This window comes from Neoarius graeffei, chromosome 11 (assembly GCF_027579695.1).
Source record: "Neoarius graeffei isolate fNeoGra1 chromosome 11, fNeoGra1.pri, whole genome shotgun sequence".
Taxonomy (NCBI): Eukaryota; Metazoa; Chordata; class Actinopteri; order Siluriformes; family Ariidae; genus Neoarius; species Neoarius graeffei.
In genome coordinates this window covers 60,843,065-60,850,432 of record NC_083579.1, presented here as the reverse complement: position 1 = coordinate 60,850,432, position 7,368 = coordinate 60,843,065, and positions in this window count along the sequence as shown.

The window sequence follows — 7,368 nt, the reverse complement described above, 5'->3', positions numbered from 1 at the left end:
GAATGCCTGTTGGTATTACCTACGTTTGCTGTATGCTATATTCAACCATACGATACACCATGACTGAGAGCACTAGGATGTATGCCCTTAGACTCAGGAAGGGCTTGTTCTTAATTAGCTGGATCAGTCCAATTTAATACCAGGCACTTAGAAGGGGAAAGTCCACAACAGCCATTTTGTTTCTGAAGTGAACTGATGAAAAGCAATTTCTTCAAAAGGTCATTCAATTGGGTATTTTCAAAACCTCGTAAAATCCAGTGGACACTTTGCAGTTGGTTACGTTGTACCTAAAAGCCATGGCCTAAAGGTTAGAGAAGCAGCTTTGGTTCGATTCCCTGGACCAGCAGGAAAATGTGTAGATGGGGGCAGTGAATGAACAACACTTTCCTCTCTCTCTACATCCATGGCTGATGTGCTCTTGAGCAAGGCATCTAACCCCCATCTGCCCACTGCTCTGGGTATGTGTGTGTGTTTCACTGCTTCAGATGGGTTAAATGCAGAGAAAGAATTTCACTATGCTCTAATGTACATGTGCCAAATAAAGGTTGGGGGAAAAAGTTAAAGAAATGTAATAAAACAGCTGAAATTAGTGCTGAATAAAGTCAAGTTCACCTTTACTGTCATCATAGCCAGTGAGATGAAATAAAATTTCTCCTAGACCCAAGATGTAAGATGCATGTACTGTATTATCGTGGAAACTCTCAAGCAAGAATATTCCAAGGCCAAAGAGTTTGCAGAAAAGCTTAGACTTTTATTAAATCTATAACAAAAGCCGAGTCAGTCTGCAGAGTGAACTGAGTCAAAATCACAAAGCATTCATTTTTATAGTGTTCTAACATTGTGTTTCATACAACTTACCAATTTTGATGAATTCTGCTTGGTATTCTGATGGACATTACATCATACTTGGTCACTTTTCCACCAATATTTTCTATTAATCCACATATACCCTCTAAGTTGCAAGTTTAAACATTTAAACAAGGCTTTATTCTGATTTTGTGCATGATTCCTAGTTCTATAATAATATATTTTAACAAATCTACTTGTTTCTTTTAAGTAAGATCAACTTAATTTACTCTTTACTGAAAATCTACGTAATTGGTTTTAAATCAATATATTATCAACATAAAACAAATCAGTTAATGTGTGTGACTGCATTTTGTATGTGTGGTTACATATGCATAAAAATATCACATTATGAGATACATAGTACCTACAGAACATACAGTTGTGGTCAGAAGTTTACATACATGGACATGACTGTCATGGCAATATTGGGCTTTCAGTGATTTCTTTGAACTGTTCTTTTTCGGTTTCAGAATGATTGTACAACATACATCTTTAATAGAAAAAAAAACTAAAAATTTGAAACAGAAGTTATAATTTATTTGGGGTTTTCTGAAATCAACACAGGGTCAAAATTATACATACAGGATCAAAACATACAGCCTAATATTTGGTTAAATAGCAAGTTAGCAAGTTTGACCTTGACCAGATGCTTTTGGTAGCCATCAACAAGCTTCTGGTTAGATATTTGACCACTCTTCAAGGCAGAATTGGTAGTGTTCAATTAAATTTGTTTAATTTTGTGTTTCTTTTTAAGCTTACTTTAAATTTGGACTCCCTACCCTCCCTAAATGTCTTCAAAAATCTTTTAAATTCAGTTCTCACACAACAGTGCCATTGTTTTTCATAATTTTTAACCCCGTATATTTTTAATTCTTTTTTTTTTTCTTGTCCATAACATCTGGAATGCCTGTGCTTAGTCTGTTAGTCTGTGTTTTTTATTTTCATTTTTTGGAATGCCTGTGTGCTTGTGTGTTAATATTGCATGTTCTATGTGTATGTCGTCTATGTATATTGAAACTTTATTTGCTGCCACCTTGGCCAGGACTCCCTGGAAGAAGAGATAATGCATCTCAATGGGACATTCCTGGTAAAATAAAGGAAATAAGCACAGTTTACATATTTCCGATAGGGTTGAGGTCAGGACTTGTTGTAAGCTTAATGTTAGCCTGTGTTATCCATTTACATGGCAGCAATGCAATGCATAAACTATATAAAATGTTAAACTATGGTAAATGTTCTAGCAAATTAATTTAGAATCTGTGTTCTTAAAAATGTCTTGTGAACCAATAACAGAGTGCTAGTCTCTGTTATTCCACTAGAGGACAAAATAGAGCAATAAATTGCTGAGTCATGGACACTTTACATTTTATTAGGATCACCTGTACACCTACTCATTCTCATTATCTCTAGCCGCTTTATCCTTCTACAGGGTTGCAAGAAAGCTGGAGCCTATCCCAGCTGACTACGGGCAAAAGGCGGGGTACACCCTGGACAAGTCGCCAGGTCATCACAGGGCTGACACATACAACCATTCACACCCACGGTCAATTTAGAGTCACCAGTTAACCTAACCTGCATGTCTTTGGACTGTGGGGGAAACCGGAGCACCCAGAGGAAACCCACACGGACACGGGGAGAACATGCAAACTCCGCACAGAAAGGCCCTTGCCGGCCATGGGGCTCAAACCCGGACCTTCTTGCTGTGAGGCGACAGCGCTAACCACTACACCACCGTGCCGCCCTACTCATTCATGGAATTATCTAATCAGCCAATCGCGTGGCAGCAGTGCAATGTATAAAATCATGCAGTTATGGCCTGGCAGCTTTGGATAAAGTTCACATCAAATATTAGAATGAGGGGAAAGTGTGGGCTGTCTGACTTTAACTGTGGCATGGTTGTTGGTGCCAGATGAGCTGGTTTGAGTATTTCATAAACTGCTGATCTCCTGGGATTTTCTTGCACAACAGTCTCTAGAGTTACTCAGAATGGTACAATTAAAAAAAAAAAAAAACATCCAGTGAGTGGCAGTTCTGCATAGAAACTCCTTGATGCGGTCAATAGAGAATGGCCAGACTGGTTCAAACTGACAAAGGTTACAGTAACTCAAATAACCACTGTATACAATTGTGGAGAGCAAAAAAGGAATCTCAGAATGCACATGTTGAATGTTGAGGCAGATGGGCTACAGCCACAGAAGACCAAGTCAGGTTAAACTTCTGTTGGCCGAGTCATATGGCATTTGTCATGTGACCCTTTACCACTTTTACAAGAAGTCCAGGGATCCAAATCACTTCCCAGAGTAGGGTACTGGACTCCCAAGAGGATTTTTCCACAGAGCAGGAAATCCTTCTGGGAAACTACTTGATGCGTGCAGCTGATTTACAGTGGTGCTTGAAAGTTTGTGAATCCTTTAGAATTTTCTACATTTCTGCATAAATATGACCTAAAACATCAGATTTTCACACAAGTCCTAAAAGTAGATAAAGAGAACCCAGTTAAACAAATGAGACAAAAATTATACTTGGTCATTTATTTATTGAGGAAAATGATCCAATATTACATATCTGTGAGTGGCAAAAGTATGTGAACCTTTGCTTTCAGTCTCTGGTGTGAACCCCTTGTGCAGCAATAACTGCAACTAAATGCTTTCGGTAACTGTTGATCAGTCCTGCACACCGGCTTGGAGGAATTTTAGCCCATTCCTCCATACAGAACAGCTTCAACTCTGGGATGTTGGTGGGTTTCCTCACATGAACTGCTCGCTTCAGGTCCTTCCACAACATTTTGATTGGATTAAGGTCAGGACTTTGACTTGGCCATTCCAAAACATTAACTGTATTCTTCTTTAACCATTCTTTGGTAGAATGACTTGTGTGCTTAGGGTCATTGTCTTGCTGCATGACCCACCTTCTCTTGAGATTCAGTTCATGGACAGATGTCCTGACATTTTCCTTTAGAATTCGCTGGTATAATTCAGAATTCATTGTTCCATCAATGATGGCAAGCCGTCTTGGCCCAGATGCAGCAAAACAGGCCCAAACCCTGATACTACCACCAGCATGTTTCACAGATGGGATAAGGTTCTTATGGTGGAATGCAGTGTTTTCCTTTCTCCAAACATAACGCTTCTCATTTAAACTAAAAAATGCTATTTTGGTCTCATCCATCCACAAAACATTTTTCCAATAGCCGTCTGGCTTGTCTGCATGATCTTTAGCAAACTGCAGATGAGCAGCAATGTTCTTTTTGGAGAGCAGTGGCTTTCTCCTTGCAACCCTGCCATGCACACCATTGCTGTTCAGTGTTCTCCTGATGGTGGACTCATGAACATTAACATTAGCCAATGTGAGAGAGGCCTTCAGTTGCTTAGAAGTTACCCTCCTTTGTGATCTTGCCGACTATTACACACCTTTAATAGATGCGTCACGTTCATTATGTCTTCTTATTAAATCAAATCATTAATTTTCTTTTGTTACAGACATGTAAAAGTTTTTTTCCTTTACCTGACATGTTTCAACATTGTAACTTCCGTCTTCATCAGAAGGTCACCCGGATGTTGGTGTGTGACGTGCTGCGAACGTGCAGCAATCATAACCGATCCCACAGAACGCACAACAGAAGAACAACAACACATACGGCAAGCTTTGATCACATCAATATCCACCATGGGCCATACACAAAGGCGCACAACAAGTGAAAACAAAAGACAGACGAAAAAAGGAAGAAAAAACAGACAACCCAAAAACAAGAAAGCAAAGCAGTAGTGACTCTACCGCATGTCAAAGGAGTTACAGAACGAATCCAAAAGAGCCATGAAAAAACACAACATACAAACACCCGTGAAACCACACACCAAACTACGACAGCTACTAGTTCACCCTAAGGACAAACTCGACCAACACAATAAATGCAATGTCATATATGAAATACCATGCCAGTCATGCAATAAAAGCTACATTGGGGAGACAGGAAGGAGTTTTAGCATATGAAAAAGGAACATAAAAAGGAATGTGAAAAAGAAACAGAACAGAGACAAACAAGAGCAATAAAAGATAAGGCCACGCAAGAGAACCTCAAATCAGCAATAACAGACCACTGCAGAAGGGAAATCATATAATGGACTGGGACAATGCTCAAATCATACAACAAGAGAACAACAGATACCACCGTTGGATTAAGGAGTTAATAGAAATCAGAAAGCGTAGCCCAAGGACAATAAACAGGGATGAGGGGGCATACACGCTCTCCCACACCTGGAGCGCCGTGTTCTGATAAACGGTCCTACATCCGCGAAGCGTCCTACGGTAGACATGTCTGTCGAGCAGTCCTACATTGCAGGAAATCCTACAGTGTGATTCAACTTTAACTTTGTCATAGTTCATGGTTTTTCCTTCTGCAAAGAACATGCTTCTACACTGATACAACGTCCGCCAACCCTGTCAGAATTCATATGAATGTAGGACGTTCTGGCAATTCAAACGACTCCGTCAGAATATGCTTTTACATTCATATGAATCTAGGACGCTCTGACTTCAATTGACCCTGTCAGAATATGTAGAATTAATAGGGTTTTTTTTAATCACTATTCACAAGTACCATTTGCTCTATTAAAATGAGTGTCGAACGTTATTACTCTGTGTACTCCATTGATTACTCTCACTTGGTCAAACGCATGTCGCACAGTCTCGTCTCGCGATTGTTCTAATGGGAAATCCGCGAGGGATTCCCCAATAGAGAGAGGAGGAGCCGGCGGCTCCTCACTCTGACGCGGAGATGACGTGGACGGCTCTGTGACAGCTGCTCCCGCCAAAGCGACACCGGGACCTCCCCCTGTCAAATGGCAGGACCCACTCTTTACCAAGCGTCTCATTAAATCCCGGCCAATCAGTCCCCAAAATTACAGAGTGAGTAAGGCGAGGATTAACCGCCACCTTCACTATAAATTTTTCCCCTCGGAAAAAAAGTGTGGACCGACACCAAAGGGTAGCTGTGAATGTCCCCGTGCACACAACACCTTCACCCCCTGTGCTCCCCCCAATGTTTCGTTTTGAACCAGGCTTTGGTGAATTGAGGTCTGGTTACAGCCAGAATCCACCAACGCCTGATATGTATCCCCTTGGATACTCACCGGGATGCGATACGCTCTGGCCCGATCGAGGGTGGCCTCTGGCACGTCAGGGATCCGAACCACTGCGCCCACTTCCATCGCCGTGCATTGCTGTTGAAGGTGGCCCGGCTCCCCTCAGTGCCAGCAGACCGGCCCGGGCTTTCCCTCTGCACCCGTGTTCTGGGGCTCACTCACCTGAGGTGGGGGAGAGACAGACACAGAAGGGAGAAACGGGAGGGCACCGCGGGTGTGGCGGGCCGGCTGGGGAGGTGCCGGCCCCCGCCTCCGCGGTGGGGGAAATGGGGTGAGGACGGGACACAGGAGGAGGGAGAGAGAGAGAAGATGCCATCTGCTGTCCTGCCACCAAATGGTCCTCCGCCAGCTCGACGGCCTGATCCAGCGACGCCGGGCGGTGGCACTGGACCCACTCCGCGGTTCCTGCTGGCAAGCGAGCGATGAACTGTTCCAGCACCACCTGGTCGATGATTCCCTCGGCGTCGCGGTTGTCGGCCCTCAACCACCACCAGCAGGCGTCCCGGAGCTGCTGGCCAAACACGAACGGCCGGCCGACTTCCTCCAAGCGCAACATGCGGAAGTGCTGGCGCTGCTGTTCTGGGGTGCGCCCCACGCGCTGGAGGACGGCCCGGCGGAGGTCCGCGTAGGCCAGCCAGCGGGGAGCTGTAGCGCGGCCAGCTGTGCCTCTCCCGTTAGCAGGGGGAGGAGGCGTGGCGCGCGCTGCTCCATCGGCCACACTGAGGCCTCGGCGACTTGCTCAAAGAGCGTGATGAACGCCTCGGGGTCGTCCTGCGGGCCCATCTTGGTGACGGTGAGGGGAGACGGGCCCGCGGTAGGAGCGCTGGTGGACCCCGCCGACGTGACGAGATGCCAGAACGCCTCTCGATCTTCTTGTTGAGCCAGCACCAGGGCCTCGAAGCGTCGCTCTTGCTCCTTCCGGAGGGTGACAAGCGCCTGGTGCTGGCTTTGCTGGGCCGTGGCGAGGGCGTGGACCAGGTCGGCGAATGGGGAGGACTCCATGGGGCTGCTCGGCTGGTGCTCCACTTTTCCCGGGTTTCAGCACCACTGTAGCAGTTCGATAGGGGTGAGCGGAACACAGAGGACGGTAGGACAGAGTAGGTTTGCAAAGGGCTTTATTCCCACACTTTTCAGTGAACAACTTTTCAAACGAACAGCCACACATCAACACAACCAGCGTCTAGTTCGGGGATCAGCGCCTCTGCTCTCCCACCTTAAATAGGGCGTGGTCACTGGGAAGACACAGACAAACACAGGTTAATTGCCGTCAGGTGTAGTGATTCTGCCACCTACCTTCCCTGACTCCGCCCTACTGTCACAGACCGGCGCTTGACCACGCCCCCGCTGCCACAACATCCAACCCAGAGAAGCATAACAT